The 18,485-nt window shown below is 43.5% G+C and overlaps 1 protein-coding gene across 15 annotated transcripts in view; it reads right to left on the bottom strand.

The window, feature by feature from the left end:
* Nucleotides 1-18,485, bottom strand: part of MAMLD1 (mastermind like domain containing 1) — a 140,556-nt gene that overhangs the window by 79,166 nt on the left and 42,905 nt on the right. For 4 of the 15 annotated variants that reach the window (XM_054471578.2, XM_054471584.2, XM_063660691.1 and 1 more), the window contains one exon: nt 12,688-12,817. The exons of the other annotated variants lie outside the window; for them this stretch is intronic. The gene's annotated coding sequence lies outside the window, so the exon portion shown is untranslated. The remainder of the gene's footprint in view (nt 1-12,687; nt 12,818-18,485) is intronic. 15 annotated transcript variants of the gene reach the window in all.

Genomic DNA, 18,485 nt, shown 5'->3' with positions numbered 1-18,485 from the left:
CCCATCCATGAGGTGGAGGTTGCAGTGAGCCAAGATCACACCACTGCACTCCAGCCTGGGCAAAGGAGTGAGACTGTCAAACAAAAAAAAAAAAAAAGAAAGAAAAGAAAACGGGCAAAAGATATGAAGAGGCATTTCACTGAATTTCACTGAAGAGGATATACAGATGGCAAGTAAGCACATGCAAAGACGTTCAACATCATTAGCTATTAGGGAAATGCAATTTAAAGCCACAATGAGATACCACTACTTACTTAACAGAATGGCTAAGCTAAAAAACAATGACAACATCAAATGCTGGTGAGGAAGTGGAGAAACTGGATCACTCATTTACTGCTGGTGGAAATCAGTTTGACAGTGTCTTACACAACTCAACATGCAACTTCCATATGACTCAGCAATTGTACTCCTGGGCATTTATCCCAGAGACATGAAAGTTTATATCAAAAATTTATATACAAAAATTTATATTTTAGAATAGAAAATGTTTCTTATAAATTTTTAAAATTTTTATACAGAAACCTGTACCAATATCAATTTCCAAGTTTTGATATTGTGCTATTGTTATATGAGCTGTAACCACTGGGGAAAACTAGATGTAAGGTACAGGGGGGCCTCTTTACTGTGTTTGCAACTTCCTGTGAATCTAATTTTTCCCAAATAAGAAACTAACTGCTATTCCAAAAGGACTTCAGGGTCCAGATGCAGGGGGACATCAATTCTTCTTACTGCTTTTGGGACCTTTCCTACATAGCACTATTTTTTTTCAATCAACTTTTGATGTTTGTACAGACTTTCTTATTAAAAAAAAGAAACAATTCCCACCCAAATATTTCTTGGGTGCTTCAGGGGCCAAGCCTTAGGCCTCAGGAGTGACCTCATACAAATGTGAGGGTCTAGAGACATCCCAGTAAAGACAAAATGGCATGATATACAGTGCACCCAAATGAAGAAGAAAAAAAAGAGGCCTCTGATACTGCTAAGGCCATCACTAACTCCCTCATCCAGATGGGCCCAGCATCTCCAGCTTCTCTGGAGGATGGAAGCTCAGATCTCATTATAGGACTGGCAACACAAAACCTGTCAATTTCAAGCAAGCTGCCCATTCAGCCCTAAAGAAAAAAGGTTTAAAATGCTGCTTTGGCTTTCAAAGACTTCCACTCTATTGATTTTATGCCTTCCCCCTTTGTGACACCCGGAGCCAATGTAAAGCGGACTGGTGAGGTAGTGGCCAAAACTTCCTACACAAAGGCTCAATTCTCTGGTGTGCAGTAGCTGCCTACTCCCTCACCACCACAATCTTCATCAGGTACTGGCTGGACCCAGGAAGCAGGGCCAATGGAGGGGACACTGGAGAGGGATCACTGCCTGTACATTGACTTTGGTCCAAGTTGAAAGGTATCTCACAACCTCAGCACATTAGCCTGTGGACACACCTTTGTTTCTTCTTTCCCTCTAGATGAATCCAAGCCTATGAAATAGCCCTTAAGCAGACCTTTCTGTCCAAAGCAGGAGTAAGCCACATTTTGCATACAAATGCCTGGCTGTGTACCATCTTCCCATGGCAATGTTCATGAGCACCTGCCCTGGAAGCCTATGCCTCTGATAGAAAGAAACCAAATCCTCAGCAATGTTTCTCACTCATGCACAATCCAGGGATAAAGAGGAACTCCAAAGCCATCTGCCACATGCAATTTGGAGTTTAGTCAAATAAATCTGTGGGTCTTCAACTTTCGATTTTATATTACATCCATGTTTGCTTTAATATAGGAAAAAATGCCTGCGTCCTCAAGTAAATGGTTGTTCCAGGGACATGTGTTGCTCTGTGGCTTTGTTACTTGTGGACCCAGGAAGTGGAATGGAGTGAGTACTGTACTCACACCTTAGTCACAGGAACAGAGGCCTGTGGGCAGTCTCTTTTCCCACATCAGGCTCTAAGTACACACCTGGGAGCCCTTAGCCACCCATACCCAGAAGAAGATATGAAAGAGAGCAAAGACCCTCTGTGCTGGGCTCTGAAGGCACCCCAGTAACCCCAGAGTTATCACTGGTTTACCCCTCCTTACATTATCTATGACCTCTTGCTTATCTGGGACCTTTAGCTCCCAGACCATGGACCCTGCTGGATCCCTAATGCCCATCTCAAAGTGCCAGTTGGAGCTAGATCTACCTTGCTGCCACGTGACTCTAGGCATGACAGGAAGGAAATGAGGAACCAAATCAAAGGCACCTGGCAAGAAAGGAAGAGGAGTATGTGGATATTGATTGAGCAACCCCAAAAGGCTGAAATCTTCTTTAGAAGCTCAAAGGTGTCTGAGCCCCACAACCCTCACCAAATCAGAGGAAAAATGAACTAAGGGGCAGAAATAACTTTGGGCTTCAGCCTGGAATGTCCAAAGGTTAGCTGCATTGTGAAGTCAAGCTCTGTGCCTGCTTCTGAGCTGTACTCTTAGTGACTCCAGGTAAGTTGCTGGACATGCCTGAGTCTGTCCCTCATCCTAATAGCTTCTTCCTCTGTTCCCTGGATGGGGTGAGGATGAGGAGACAGGTGTGGTTCAGGCATTCCCAAGAAAAGTTCTGAGGTGAGGCCATCATGTCCTACCTGGAGTCTCCAGACTATTGGGCAGATTTGGGGTTAAGGCAGAAGACATTCAATATTAGAGCCATCATTTTTCAAGGGTGAAATTTGGCCCTCAAAGAAAAGAAAAGCCAAAAGAACTCCTGCTTTCAAATGAGCTTGCAGAAGAACGGAACACATCTACTTGGGTGAAGATAATGTTGATGGCAGAGTAATTCAAGTCTATCTTCAAACATGCATGTTGATGTTATGGATTGAATTGTGTCCCCCAAATTAATATGTTGACATCCTAACTCCCAGTACTTCATAATGTGATCTTATTTGGAAATAGGGCCATTGCAGATGTAATGAGCTAAGATGAAGTCTTACTGGAGTAGGGTGGGCCCTTAATCCAATATGATTGGTGTCTGTGTAAAAAGGGGAAATTTGGACACAGAAACATGCACACAGAGAGAACACTATGTAAAGATTGGAGCTCTGCTGCCTCAAGCCAAGGAAAGAGGCCTGGAACAGGTCTTTCCCTAGAGCTGTCAGAGGAAGAGTGGCCCTGCTGACAGACCTTGATCTTGGACTTCCGCCTCCAGAACTGTGAGACAATCAATTCTGATGCTTAAGTCATCTAGTTTTTCATATTTTGTTATGGCAGCCCTAGCAAACTAATACATTGGGGATAAAAATGTTTCTGCAGGCAAGGTGAAGATGCCAGTGGAGACTGGCCCATTTCCACAGCAGACCATACTTGCTGGTTACTTTGAGCTTCTGGGCCTGCTTAGTCTTCCGTGGTGAGGGACTGACCATCTCTCATTATGATGAATAAGAGCTGGAACATCCTGAGCCCAGAGCAGTCCTTGGCTCTTGGCACTTAGAGAACACCTAGCTCTGGATTCTTACTATTCTGCTATCCTTATGAGCCTGAAACCAGGGATCATTTATCTCAGGTGGCTCTCAACCAGAAAACCCAACAAAATACTTTGCTCATGGCAAATGCTTATAAACTTCTGTAGACAAAACTGTGGTACAGGGGCCATATGGGAATGGAGAAGAAGCAATTGGAAGGCAGCATCTTCATGGAAATTTTGCATGGCTTGATGGCCAGCTGAATACAGACCAGGAGGCTAAGGCCATTCCTACTTTCCAGACTTCCGGCCTGGATGGTGGGAAGAAATGTGGGGCTGCTGATAGGCAGAGAATGCTGCACCAGCAATAGACTCCTCAAGCCACTGTCATCAGTCATGACCACTTCTGGCTGCAATTAGAGCAGATCACCCTGCTGTACTAGGGACTAGCTAACTGTTACTAGTTACTGTATACCACTAACAATCTTAGTGTTATGCTAGGACGTGAATAAAGTAGGATGCCTTGATCCAGGAAACCAGACCTGGGAGAAGCAGAAGAGCCCAGGCTGGAGACAGGCAGGGCAAAGGTTAATAAGGCTGACCTCCTAGATGTCAGTATAGCCAAGGCTTTGGAGCCCAACAAGCAGGACCTGAAACAGAAAGGTTGGCTTCTCAGTCATGAGTTACAGGGCTCTGGGAAAGCTGTTTAAACTTTAGGACTCAGTTTCCTCATAGGTAAAACGCAAAGTTCTATACAGGAATATAACAGCTACCTTTGGGTGCCTGCTATGAGCCAGACACTGGGCTTGACAATTTACACAGAGCATTTCACTGGCTCGCTCCAACAACTCCACAAGGTACATAGGTAGAACCTTCTGTACAGATGCTCCCTCTGTGTTCCCTAGGTCCTTGGCAGGAAGTATTTGTCTAGCATTTGATTCCTCCTCTAGACTGTAAATTCTTGTGAGAGAAAGAAACATGTCTTATATGTGGCTGTAGCCCCAGAGTATTCAGAGCATAGTAGGGTCTCGGGAATGATCTCCCGAATGGATCTGCAGGGTGGATTCAAGCTTGGGTGGAGGGCTGGACTAGAACTCTCTGAAGGCATCACCCAACCTAGATCCTGGATGACTTGGTGTGCTGAAGCACAAGTGAGCTTAGCAATGCATAACACATTGCTTAATATTTCTGTGAATTTTAAAGGACTGTTTTGACACTATGCAAGAGCTGTGAGGCATATAATTACAGCCTTGTGCTAACAGATATATCAATATTCTAAAACATCACTTTTAGTTTTGAAAAGTTAACTTTAAAAAGCTCAAAGTGATGTGGAGAAATTGGAGCCCTCATACATTGTTGGTGGGAATGTAAAACAGTGAAGTTGTTATGAAAAACTAACATAGAGTAGCTATATGATCCTACAATTCCACTCCTAGATATATGCCCAAGAGGATTGAAAACACAGATTCGTAAAAAATCTTGAACAGGAATGTTCATAGAAACACTACTCATAGTAGTAGCCCAAAGTAGAAACAACCCAAATGTCTATCAACAGGTAAGTGGATAAATAAAATATGGTCTAGCTGTGCAGTATAATATTATCATCCATAGAAAAGAATGAAGTACTGAACCATGTTATAACATGGATGAACCGTCTAAACATCGTGCTAAGTGAAAGAAGCCAGGTACAGAAAACTACATATTGTATGATTCAATTTATACGAAATGTCCAGAATAGGCAAGTCCATAGAGGCTGAAAGTAGCTTAGTGGTTGCCTAGGGCTAGGGGAAGGAAGGGAGAATGTGGACTGACTACTAATGGATACAGGGTTTCTTTTGAGGGTGATGAAAATGTTCTTGAATTAATTGTGGTGATGGTTGCACATCTCTGTGAAAACACTAAAACACATTAAATTGTAAACTTTCAATGGATTAATTGAATGGTATATGAATTACATCTTCATGAGACTGCTTTTTCTAGTCCAAATTGTTATCACTCTTTGCTCTAATTTGACATTTTAGAAAGATGTTTCTTTTAGAGAAAAGATACAACAAAATATTTTAAGTTTTGAAGGAGAAAAATATTTATACCCTCTACCATTAGCAAGACTGGTTCCCTTTGAAATGGGCCATCAACACACCCTTTTTTCCTTGTTTATATGCTGACCCAGCAGTGCTGGAAACTTTATTCCAGCAACCCACATATCAATGAACAACTTGCAAAGTTGGTGTAGGAATATTCTAAGCTCTGGTTGATCCTACTTTTGACATTGCTGCTGCTGCTGCTCCCCGGGAACTCCCAATCTCTGTCCTTTTGATTTCAGGAAATTTTCATGCCATTGAGGTTAAAAATGCCCCCCTCTCATCTGGGTGTCATGTGCTACCCAGTGATGAATCAGCTTGAGGCCAGGACTTCCTGGCAAGTACAGGTATCCCATAATCCCACAGAGTGGGCTCAGATGGCAGAACCCTGCTTGAAGGAGCCAAGAATTGTACAAACCAATAAGCCAATCGAGGGCAAACTGTCTCTCAAGCTGACCATGTGCTGAAAACCTATTTGACTCTAAAATCAAACAGCACACAGTGACCTCCCATTATGGCAGAGAACAGAGTTTTCTGGAACTTGGGGACATCAAGAAACGAGGGCAGACCAAGACTATCTTACACCAACAATAGCAATGCTCATCTTGTCACATGATTGACTGCAGAACTAGCCTTCAAAGTAATATGAGTCCAAGTTTTTTCAAGTCCTTATTTCTTGAAAAAGAAAAGTTGAACTTGTTTAGCATCATCTTTTCCTATGCTATAAGCATCATCTTTTCCTAAGCTATAAACATCATACACTTTGAGAATTCAAAGACACCTTGGATTTGAAGTGGCAGTCCAAACTGAAAATTCAAGTGATCTCCGTGCTAGTTTTCTCATGAGCTAAATGCCTGCAGGCTTAATTCCCTTAAGCTTTTCTATAGTTGACCATCAAAGTTGGTGTGTGTTGGAGGATGCTGTTCCAGTGTCCATTGCAGGGACACAACATACCACTCATTAGTTGGTATACTCTCTCTCTCTTTCTCTCTCTCTCTCTTTCTCTCTCTTCTGGAAAGCACTAAGGCACTAGAAGCCCTGGAGGAAAAGGGCCCCCTCTTTAAGCTTGGGGTTATCCCCATCAGTACTGGTAGGCATAGATTCCTCTATCTTCCTCTCAAATTGCTGCTCCAGTTGTTCTACAGCTGACTAGCAAAGGAAACAGGGACAGCAGCTGGTCTTTTCCTCTTCTGCCCTTATGGACTGCTCAATCGTAGCCCCAAAGGCGCAAACACACACACACACACACACACACACACACACACACACACACACACACACACACACACACACACAGTATAATGTTTTTCACCCCTGGAAATGATTTTAAAAACAATGTGTCCCTAGACTTACCCTACAGGAACAACTGGAAATGTTGCACTAGGCAGGAGGAAAATGTTGGAAATTGTTTGGTTTTGTAGTAATTTCAGCAGGCAGTTTCCTCAGAGTGTAGAAATAGTTTGCAAACATGTTACACTTGGGCCCAGGTGCCAGTCATACCAGCTGGCCCAACAAAGGTTTGCAAAGCATTTTTAGCTGGCGGTCTAGGAGAAATAATGAACCGAACATGGGGTTGAGGAGCAGGAGACCTGAGTTCCACTTCCATCCATAGGTCATTTGACCTCTTTGAGTCTCAGGTTCCTGATCTACAAAATGGGGCTGATCCTCTTTACTCTCCTCCCCTCCCATGGCGCACATAAGGATCAAATGAGACCTTGAACCAGAAAGCCCCTTGGACAGGGTGGTGCTGTGTGCACTAAAGGCACAAGGGAAGAGCAGCCCTTTATTTCCAATGTAGGCAATGGAGACAGCAACTGAGCTGAAAGACGGCAATCCCTTTTTGTTCTCCTCCTCTTTTATAGTAAAGCTTGGTTAGAATCCTAGAATGTTAATATCAGGAGGGAAATCTAGAGATTATAAGGTCCAGGCTAGGCACAGTGGCTCATGTCTGTAATCCCAGCACTTTGTGAGGCCGAGGCGGGAGGATCACTTGAGGTCAGGAGTTCGAGACCAGCCTGGCCAACATGGTGAAATCCTATCTCTACTAAAAATACACACACACAAAATTAACTGGGCATGGTGGTGCTCACCTCTAATCCCAGCTATTCGGGAGGCTGAGGCAGGAGAATTGCTTGAACCCAGGAGGTGGAGGTTGCAGTGAGCGCAGATCACATTATTGCACTCCAGCTTGGGAGACACAGCGAGACTCTGTCACACACACAAAAAAGGTCCAATCCCCTTCTTGTACAGATAGGGAAACTGAGGAAGAGACTCGCCCAGGAACATATGCTAGCAAAAGATGGTGAAAGATGACTCTAGAAGTCAGGTTCCCTGAATCCCAAGCCAGGGCACGAGCCTAGCAGACCGGACTTAAAGGCAGACGCTCTATGTAATATTTCGTTGGGTCCACATTCTGAAAGATCCTGGACAGAAGAAGCCTCATAAATCTGCAAGGCAGCCTCCCAGGCTGTCCAGTGACCGCCTCTCCTTAAAGAAGTGCCGACAACATTGAGGTTTCAACCTCTCCCTGGCAAGCTGACAGACGAGTTGCTTCACCTCTCTGAGTTGCACTTTCTTTCAATGTACTAAAGAGCTTGGCCAGGAGGACTCTACAAGGCTTGCCAGCTGGCATCATCCCTGTGTTGGTGACTAGCTTTCCTCTATGGTCATCCACTGATTACAATTCCCCAGCCAGAGGAGGGTACAATAGACTCCCCTTCAGTGGCTGCTGGAAAGATTTTAGACCGCCTCCAGATTCCCAGTGGGGTTGGGTGGAACTTGGGGTCCCTTCTTTCCACATTAAACCAAAGACTAGTGAGACACCCCTCTTCCCCCAGATTTCAAGCAAAGCAATCTGGGGAATTGAAGCCCTGAATCATTAATTGGGACAATGCTCAAGATTATTCAGCAACCTCAGAGCCCAACACTTTCTAAAAAGAAAGTGTCAGAAAACAAACTCACAGCTAAGAAAGAGATATGGGCAGTTGTCACTCGGCATTTTGAGGGGATGTCCCTATAAGTTTGCACACATATCTAGCCTCTGTCTCCAATTATACTGGTGGTAAGTCCAACAGAGAAAACTACCTAAGAAGGTGGGTAGGGAGAGAAAGAGTGTTTAACAAGTGGCCAAAAGTAGCAGTGAGTTAAGAGAAGAACCAGAGTAGCCATTAAAGAAAGAAAGAAAGAAAGAAAGATAGAAAGAAAGAAAGAAAGAAAGAAAGAAAGAAAGAAAGAAAAAAGACTATTGTGAGGCAAGAAAAGATTTGTGAAGAATTCACTTTTAAGTTGTCTTCCTTAATACATTCCACTCTTTAGATGGATTTAGAATAATAGGAAAAAAACCCTAGTGTTGCACTTAGAGATTTCATGTGAAATCCCATCTGATGTGAAGAAAATGTGCTTTCATTACTTATAATGATGAAATAAATTATCTCCATTCTTGGAACCACTTCTTTGCAAATATTTTAGATATTATTTCACAAATGAAAGAAAACAGTGAAGGCTGCTACCACCAGCTTTGGAGGGAACAATCTAATTTTCAAGATATTTATCTATTGTGAGTTGGCAACAATGGCTCTGGTTTCCAAAGAAAGTGGGAAAATTGCTGTGCATTTGGGAAATGGTTCCCAGACACTTCCCTTCGAAAACATAAGCAACCAAACCCATACAAGCAGGCATTAAAGACAAATGCAATTTTATAGGCAGCCATTCTGTTGCATGGCATGATAAATAGACAAGACGAGTGTTTTGCAGCCAGCCAGCTTTTGGCTTCTAAGAGAGCTGGAAGGGAAAACTGACATGAACACTTTCAACAGGCTACCCTGGTTGAAATCAGGAAGAGTTTATTTCCACAGTTAAAACAATATGAGTCTATTTCTATTGCCTGAGTTACATCGAGTTCCCCTATTTATCAAACACAAAGTTCCATTGTTGTGATCTGTGGTGAGCAAAGGAGAACCTGCCGAGTCCCAAGCAGATCTTAGATGTAAATCATTTGATCCGTGGCTCAAAACTATTCCATCCCATAAGCCCAAGAGCTCATATCAGGGTGAACCAGACATTTGAAAAAAACCAAAACTCTCCTCCTGGAGTCAACAGGAAAACATGCCCCTGGCTGAAGCTTATAATTGTTGAGGCCACATGTGCAATGTGCTAGTTAACTAGGAGGAGGAAGTTCCAGGAAAACTAACAACATCTGGTTTCAGGCTTATTCCATTCTTCTCAGGGGCCCCCAGTCAACTGTGCTCACCTGAAGAGACATCTTGGGCCAGCCAGAGAGTAAGCAGCTCTAGTTTCTCCTGAGCTTGACTTTGTCCATTGTATTTATTTCTTCTGAACTGATTTCTCCAAAATCGAAATCTGTAGCACCTCCACAACTTTGATAGCCTTTTTTGTTCCAATTCCTTCAAGGATAAATATTTAACTCCATTTTGGGTCAAATGCAAACTTATATTTCTGGGGTTTAAGGATTCACACAGCTAGAGCTTGAAAGCCATGTTACTTTAACATGTTTCAGACCCACAGAGCTGTCCAATGGAATGTCATCCACTACCATTCCTCGACTGTAAGCACAGTTGATTATCAATTCAGAAACACTCCGAATAAACAGTTGTGTGCCAAGACTTTGCAGTTCATTCATCCAATTAGCCATTTGTTTATTCATCTAATCAAGCTGCCTGTGTCATACTGATTCCAGTACTCATCCTTCCTCCTTTTGCTTATACAAAGCAAGTATGAGAGGATTGTAGAAAAGGTATAGAAAAGAGACAAACTTTTCATTCTGTATTGTATTCTGTATTCAAAGTTAAGGTACAGTAAAGTCCTGTTAACTATGTAACCTTAATGCATCTGAAAGGTATTGTTTTAATGACGCTTACTTTTTAAATGATTAAGATGCCTCTGGTGGTTTATGGAATTCATTTTATATTCATTTAAGAAATTGCTTTTTATGAGAGAGTATTTCTGCTGAGTTTCTCTTGGGCATTGGAAGTTAGAGGGGGTAGCCCACACATCTACAAAGGTCAATAGGGTCTTTGCTTTCCATTAAAATGTTTTCCAATTCTCAAAGCATTTGTCAATATACCCAGAAGAATCAGAATAAAATGAATCCATGGCTTGGTATCCAGTATGCAGCAGACATGCTGCCTACAGAGTCTTGCACAGGTGTTCTCTAAAAAGCGCTGAAGTTGGAACCGGGAGCCCTGGGTTCAAGTCTCAGCCCAGGGAGATCATTCACTGGCTGCATGTATGCATGCAGTTATAAGCTTCCTCATCACCCTGGTGTCTCAAGAGCCTGGATACCTCCACTTGTCTATATGACTGATATGAACTTAGCTCCATGCTTAAGGGTTGTCAAAAAGCAGCACCTTCACCCTGATGCCTACAGGTCATAGTTTGTAGAGCAGCCTGAGATGATGGTACTGGATTGCTGGCAGGCCCAGCTCACTGCTGAATCATACCAAGATGACTGCAATTAACAGTCCCTAGTTTTTTTCCTCAAGCCACATTTCCTCCACACTATACTTCGGCAGACAACGCAAATGTAGAACTTGCCATTTATCCCTGTTAAATTTCCCATAACCATCTTGAGCTCGTCAAGATCTTTTTGGATCTCAATTTCATGCTACAGAGAACTCATCACCTTCTGGCACTATCTCAGGGGCAAATCTGGTAAGAGTGAATTTTCAATCCTCCTCCAGATCATTGAGAAAAAGTGAAGCAAGCCAGGAGGCAGCTCTGGGACTTGCCTCCAGGTCCCTCTCTGTAAGGGAGGGTGTTAATCCATTATCCATGGCCTTTAGATTCAGTCTTTTAATTGGTTACGCAATCACATAACTGGGCTGCAAATGAAGATTTTACAACAGATGCTGCCTAGTGCTTTGCTGAGGTTCAAAAACACTTGCCTGCTTTTCTGTGATCCACCTGCCTGGTGAGCTCTTCCAACAAAAAAGGTAAGCTATTCTAACACAGCAAGCTACTCCTAATGAGCTCTTTTTTGCTTTTGTCTTAAATACACTTTGCACTGGTTTCCTTTTCTAAGCACTCACTCACTATTCTTTTAATAGTATGTTCCTGAATTTTTCCAGGGGGGCCACATCAAGCAAACCATAGCTACACAAGATATTCAGTTAAAGGAATTTTCCTTCGGAAATTTGGAAGTACATGCCCATCTAGTAGTTTATGGCTCTTTTTTTTTTTTTTTGCAGTTTTCTGTGGTTCCTTAATGCTCCATGATAAAAGCTCACAGCCTTGTTAGCAAGTGCTCTCTCTCTCTCTCTCTCCCTCAGCACCCTAGCCTGTCATTTGCCCTGGCCATCGATGACCAGGAAGTTCTCTCACAATCACTTCCTCCATCACAGACTTCAAGTCCAACTGAAGAGTTCTATCCTTTGTACATTAAAGATCATTCTCCTATTCTATGAAGAAACCTGAAACTTTTCTCCAAAGACTCTGGTTTCTCCTTCTGTGGGGTGTGACAGTCTCTTTGCTATTCAGGGACCCCAGGGGTGTGGTGTCTCTTTATCTCTTCTCTTTCAGGGGTACATTCTTGTAGTTCCTCCCACCCCTTCCCCCTTTCCCCCTGACTCTGGTTGTGATGCATATAGATAGGTTGCATTCATCAGATGCTGCTGCCTCTCCTGAAGAAGGTGCTACCTCTCCCCTTTCCTCTTCTTGGTGTGATGAACCTTCAACTGTTTGTTTCTTGTTAGTGGAACAGGGTGTCTTCTCTTCTCCCCTGCCTTGTGCTTCTCTTTGCATTCCTGATTCAGTCTTTTGTTCTCAAACAATGTTCCTGGGTAGCGTGGAAAGGGAGAAGCTGCACCTCCGTAGCAAACTCATCAATGTCCAGGCTTATGAATTGCCCCGGGCCCACAGATTTCCAGTGATGGCTGAGCTTCCATCATTGCATTTCCAAAACAGCGACCATATGACACTTACACAGAAGGGAAGGATTCAAGAAATACTGTGGAAGAGAAGTCAAGTAAGGGTAACTGAGTGGTCTGTAAGCAAAAAGACATCTCACATGATCTCTCAAGATCCATGAATAAGTAGGAGCAGTGATCTGATCACCCACAGTAACAAGAAATACAGATACCAGCAAGTGAACACCCCCAAAATGTCCAAGTCAGGTTTGCAATGCCTCAGGTAGCTAAAGGAGAGTTGTGATAGGAATAAAATTAATACCACTTACCTTAACTTAAAAGCAGGCCAGGCACAGTGGTCCAGGCATGTAATCCCAGCCCTTTAGGAGGCTGAGGCAGGCAGATCACTTGAGCCAAGGGTTCCAAGACCAGCCTGGGCAACATAGGGAAATCCCACCTCTACAAAAAATACACAAAAAACATATTAGCTGGGCATGGTGGTGGGCGCCTCTAGTCCCAGCTACGTGGGAGGCTGAGGTGGGAGGATCACCTGAGCCCAGCAGGTCAAGTTTGCACTGAGCTGTGAGTGTGCCACTGCACTCCAGCCTGAGTGACAGAATGAGACCCTGTTTCATTAAAAAAAAAACAAAAAACAAAAAAACTCGTAAGGCTGTTTATGGGTGGGTGGGGAAGAGAGGGAGAGAAAATAAAGGGTAGCTGTGAAATCAAATTAGTGGGGGAAGTTGTCACAACTCCGTAAGGGCTTGAGGCAAAGTCCATCAGTCCACATGGAGTCTATGGGGTTGAGCTTGAGACGCCAGTGAGAAGTATGGCTGGACCAGTGGAAGAACTGGCAAGAAGCACCTAAAAGGTTTCAGCTGGTGGAGAGCCAGCTAAGATGTAGAGTCCATCTTGAGGGATGCAAGAAGGGAAAGCGCCTGATGATGATGCTGAAGAAGCAGATTTGCAGGGAGTGCAGGTGGTTTCTCCATCTGTGTCAGTGGTTGAAGCTTAGGGGAAGCCTAGAGGGGTGGGGGTACAATGCAAGAAAGATTGGGGAGAGCTTCACATGTTGTTCCCAGTTAGTTAGGTATGAGATTTCAGGGAGAACTGAAATCTTTCCCTCTCACACTCCTAATTGTTTTGATGTGTTCGGATGTCAGGTCACGAGTCTCAGAGCCTCCACATTGTTGTTTGTAGCCAAAAGTAAAAAATAGAATCCCAGTATTGTCAACATGCTAACACATGGACCTCTCTCTTCCTAATAAGTGTTTGATTATGTTTCCTTCTATGAAAATCTGTATCCCCACACGAACACAATTTTAGTTTTAGAACATTTTGTGGGGGCACTTTAAAATCCTTGACTTTTAAAAATATGGTTCTAGATCATATGGTTTTAATTATTAAATTTTTATTCCCTAAATTTGACTAAAAATCATGTGATTTGCACAGCAAACAGGCCAGTTAAATGAAGTGAATTCCATTCACTGGCAGCCTGCCTGCTGTTCCTGTCAATAAGTAAGTTTAGTTTCTGCTTCCGGGGCTCACAACTCCTGACAGGTGGCTTGCTGGGACCGGGGAAGCAAGGAAATCAGCCAGAGAAAGGGTCCTTGGCAGCAAAGGGTCTCACTGGGCAGGTTTTTAGGGAAATCTTGAGATTGGGGCAATGTGGGATGTGGTGGCAGCATCCTAGACATGACAGACAGCCTCTGAGCAACCTCTGGTCCTACTTGTACATATCTCCTCTGCTCATTAAAGTGGCCTCGGCTAGAGCTTTTCCAGCTGGTTTGGAGGCCAAGAGGCATTGTGCATGCCAAAGGCTGAACTGGACTTGCTGCTGGCAAGACTGCTCCAAAGCACAGGGAGCAATGGCAAAGAACTCATTCAGCAAGGCAACAATCTATCATCCTCTGCTAAACCTGATGTCCCAGCTTGGAATCCAGAGTTGGGGTGGGGGGCCATCAGTGCCGACAAACTTGTGGGGGACAGGGGCTGGTGTAATTGGAGCCAGCTCCCTGGAGCCTCACAACCATCCTGTGAAGCAAATGGGGCTATGGTTCCTATCCCAGAGGAAGGCACTTTGGCTGAGGAAGGGGAATGGAGCGCTGGTCAGGCCTGGCGATACCTAGCCAGTACATGGCTGCCTCTGACTTCCTTCCAGAGTGAAGGTGCTTACCCTTAGTAGGGAGGACCCTGGCTGGCTGGTATGCCTCCTTGGACTTAGCGGGGTCTGGGACTGCAGGAGAGGCTTTAGACTCTAAGTGAGGCGTGTCCAATTTTTTACTTCCCTGGGCCACAGTGGAAGAAGAAGAATTGTCTTGGGTCATACATAAAACACACTAAAACTAACAATAACTGATGAGCTAAAAAAATCACAAAAAAACTTCATAATGTTTTAACAAAGTTTACAAATTTGTGTTGGGCTGCATCCAAAGCCATCCTGGGCTCCACACAGCCCACCAGCCATGGGTTGGACATGCTTGTTCTAAGCCATCCTGTCAGGCAGTGTAGTCAGGTGGTTAAAGCATGAACTCTGGCACCCAGTGGTCTGTGTTTGAATCTTAGCTCTGCCACTGACTAGCTGTGTGGCCTTGCAGGAAGATATTCAACCTCTCTGTGTTTATCTATTTCCTCATCTGTAAAAGAGAGATGATAATAATAGCATCTGCCTTGTAAGGATGTGGTGAGGATCAAAGGCACATCTGTAATATGCTTAGAACAGTTGTTGACATGTGGTAAGCCCTACCAATGTTAGCTAGTGGCACTGTCTTCCTCCAAGCCTCCATTCCAGTACTAGCAGAGGGAAACCTGGCCACTGTGATGATAGCTGCTGGATGGAGTGAAACATCGTCATGGTGCAGAAAACAATGTTGATTGTTTTTCTGTCTGTCTCTCCCCTCCAAAATAGGAGACTCATGCTGAATGTTCAGTCCATAGAAGACAGCCTGGCATGTGGCAGGTGCACAGTGATAAATTAATGAGTGAGTGCAAGAATTCCCCCTTGTGGCAAATGGCTCTGGAAAGAATGCCAACATTAAAAAATTACTAACTTCAATGCAAATGCAGTTGGGTAGTAGAGAACAAAGGGACCTATAAAGGTACCAGACATTCTACCGGGGTAGACTTAAGAGCTGGCCTAGGAGTCAAGAGGCTGGCTTTTGAGAGGCTTTATTGCTTCCTTGCTGTGGAGCCTTGAGCCAGCTCCTGACTTCTGAGCTTCAGTGTCCTCTCTGAATGACAAACAATGTAAGGTGGGACCAAGATCTGCGCCCTCCAGGGAGTTCCTTTCCTATCAGGGCCCAGAACAAACAAGAGATCAAGGAACACACCCAGTTCCTAGGCCTGGGCTCACTACTATCAGGTTCAAGGTCTGGCTCAATTTCTGACAGCAATATCCACATACCTTTTCTATGTCAATTATAGGAGCCAGTTTCTCCAGCTTACTTTATAAAATGTTAATTACTTCCCCCACCTCCCCACAAATGTGAAACTTGGATTTAAAAAGACATTTTGGAAAACAGGTACATTTTGACAGGAACAATCTGAAATTGCCACAGGCATAAACACATACAAGTGGATACTGTTTGGTTTGCTTCTGAGAGCCCCGTTCAGTGGAGAGCCGGCTGAGCCAGTGACTATCTGAATGAAGTGTACCAGCCATGCCATTATCAGAGGAAAGGATGAGTGTGGGCTAGTCAAGTGGCTGGATGCTAATTTTATCACCTTTGCTTTCAGAAACCAGATCCCATCCTGGCAGCAATGGTTCACAACCCTGGCTCCTTATTGTCTTTGGGTAATCATAATATTAATGTCCCAGTGCACTCTTAAGCCCTTTGCATCTCTCTTCAAAGCCTTTTTCAGACATGAAATACTTATCTGGGGCAAGGGGTTGAACTTCCCACTGAGAGACCAGAACTGATCAGGTGGGCGGGCCTCCAATCGCGAGCTTGGCTTTAGGCTTGTAGTCCTCACTTTTCCCAAGTCCAGCCACGGCAGCCCGCCAGGCCTGCCTGCCATAAGCAGTCTTATTCAATTGAATGGGGTCTTAACAAGGGGAAAAGCCAGAGACATGAACTGGCACATGGAGCACAATGATGCTGACTACCCAGCAAAGGTAAGCTTGAGACACTCTGAATCACCACACTGACTGTACCCACATTGCATAAAACCCAACACAATCCAAGAGAAATGGAATCCTGGTGGGGATAGCATTGGGCCAATAGCTCAACAGCCACCCAAAGTCTCAATGGAACACCTCAAGGCCAGAGCAAATTTAGTGACATGCCTTCCCTGTTGGAGCACCTGTATAGCAGCCCCGCAAAAGAGGTTGTCTAGTCCCTTCCGGGACTCATGGGAGCCCACAACTCTACAGCCATTCTTCTCTGCCAGATTCCACATCTTCATAGCTTTAAGTTTTTTCCTTTGCCACTCCCTATCTTATTTCCTTTCTCCGTTGTGTGTTAGCATACTTAACAGATGGAGAACAGCATATACAAGTGGCTTACAGGACTGTCAAGGTAGCAGAGGCACATTTGAAAACAGCTCATGCAACCAAATGCCAATGATTGAGCAAACCACCACTCAGGACTGACTCCCCCGCATTGGCCCTGAAAATCTAGCTACTCAGTGCTTCCATTTGCAGACATAAACATCCACTTAGGAGTTCTGAAAACACCATCTAAGCCAACATTTGGACTCAAGTAACACCAACAGGGCTGCATAATCAGTAAACCCACTTTTCTGCTCTGTGCCTTTGCAATACTCTCTGGGAAAAATGCAGTAGACTCTTATAGATAAAAGTTGACATGGAGGCAAGTTACTAATATATAGAAAGGTTGGATTTTAAGTAAAATATATTTCACTCTGCAGATAAAGGGAACAGAGATTCTTTTTTTCTTATCTCAAAACAGACTCTTTTTGTAGAACTGATGAAATGGAAGTAATTATCAAGAACTGAGAGCATTAATCAAGAAAAAGATGAAAAAAAATGGAGAGCAAATTAAATTAACTTGGACCACAAACAATATTTAATTTTTTTGCCCCTGAAATCCATTTGATGTTTCATTTTCCCCAGATATAGTACAGGTTGCCTCACCATCATTTTGATAAGAGCAGCGCCCCTAGTCACCCTCTCCCAGTGATGTGCTATTAAGTGTTTAACAAGTGGCTCTCTAGGAGGAAAAAAAAAAGCTCTGATTAAAGTGATAGCACTGACTGCTGTGTTGTAAATATTCTTGTTGTGGCCGATTTCTAGCTACCAACATGATGTCACCCACCTTGCAAAATTCCTGAAAACATAACAGTTGGCTTTTGGGAGCCCGTCTGAGATGGCTCTAGCCCACCACTGTCCCCTCCTCTGCCTGTATGTTTCCTATGCTCTCCACTCTGGGATCATAGAGCCAGCAAAGAGAGAAATCACATAAGAATAAGACAGATTGTTATAATGATCAACACACATATGCTACCTTTTGGTTTATAAACTCTTTCCCTAACATTAATTATTGTGGCTAACCTCTATGTGCTAACAGAGTGCCAGAATGTTTTACAAGCATTTCATTTAATCAATACCAAGAAGTAGGTACTATTAGTATCCCCATTTCACAGAGGAGAAAACTGATGTTCAAACAGATTCAGCAACTCATTCAAAGTCACACGGCTTGTAAGTGGGTGAGCTAGGACTAGAACCTAAGCTCCTTGGTTGTGCTTTGGCAGTAAGAAGAAAACACAGTATCAGAAAAAGTGGTAAGGACAACAGTTTGGCTTAGCTGAGGAATCAGGAAAAAAAAGCCTAACTAATCAAATAGGTTTCAGTGTTTCTTTAGCAGGTGATCTTATCCTAGGATTCAAGGATAGAATTCAGGGAGTCCGTAAACTTGAATGAGGAAAAAATTATATTTCTGTTTTCACTAACCTCTAATTGAAATTTAGCCTTTCTTCAATTATGCATGTTGGCAACAAACCACAGTAGTATTTACATAATCTGTGACTTCGTCGCCAAGAGAAATCATAGATATTTTAATTTCACATTACAGTCATAGCAGGAATCTTCAAATATCACTACCTTGAAATTACAGTAATTATGAGACCTACTGCTAGGTCTTATTTAATGAGTTAAGAAGCACATAAA

This window comes from Pongo pygmaeus, chromosome X (genome assembly GCF_028885625.2).
Source record: "Pongo pygmaeus isolate AG05252 chromosome X, NHGRI_mPonPyg2-v2.0_pri, whole genome shotgun sequence".
In the NCBI taxonomy this organism is placed as follows: Eukaryota; Metazoa; Chordata; class Mammalia; order Primates; family Hominidae; genus Pongo; species Pongo pygmaeus.
Note: the sequence above shows the minus strand (reverse complement) of the source record. Positions and strands in the feature narration are given on the sequence as shown.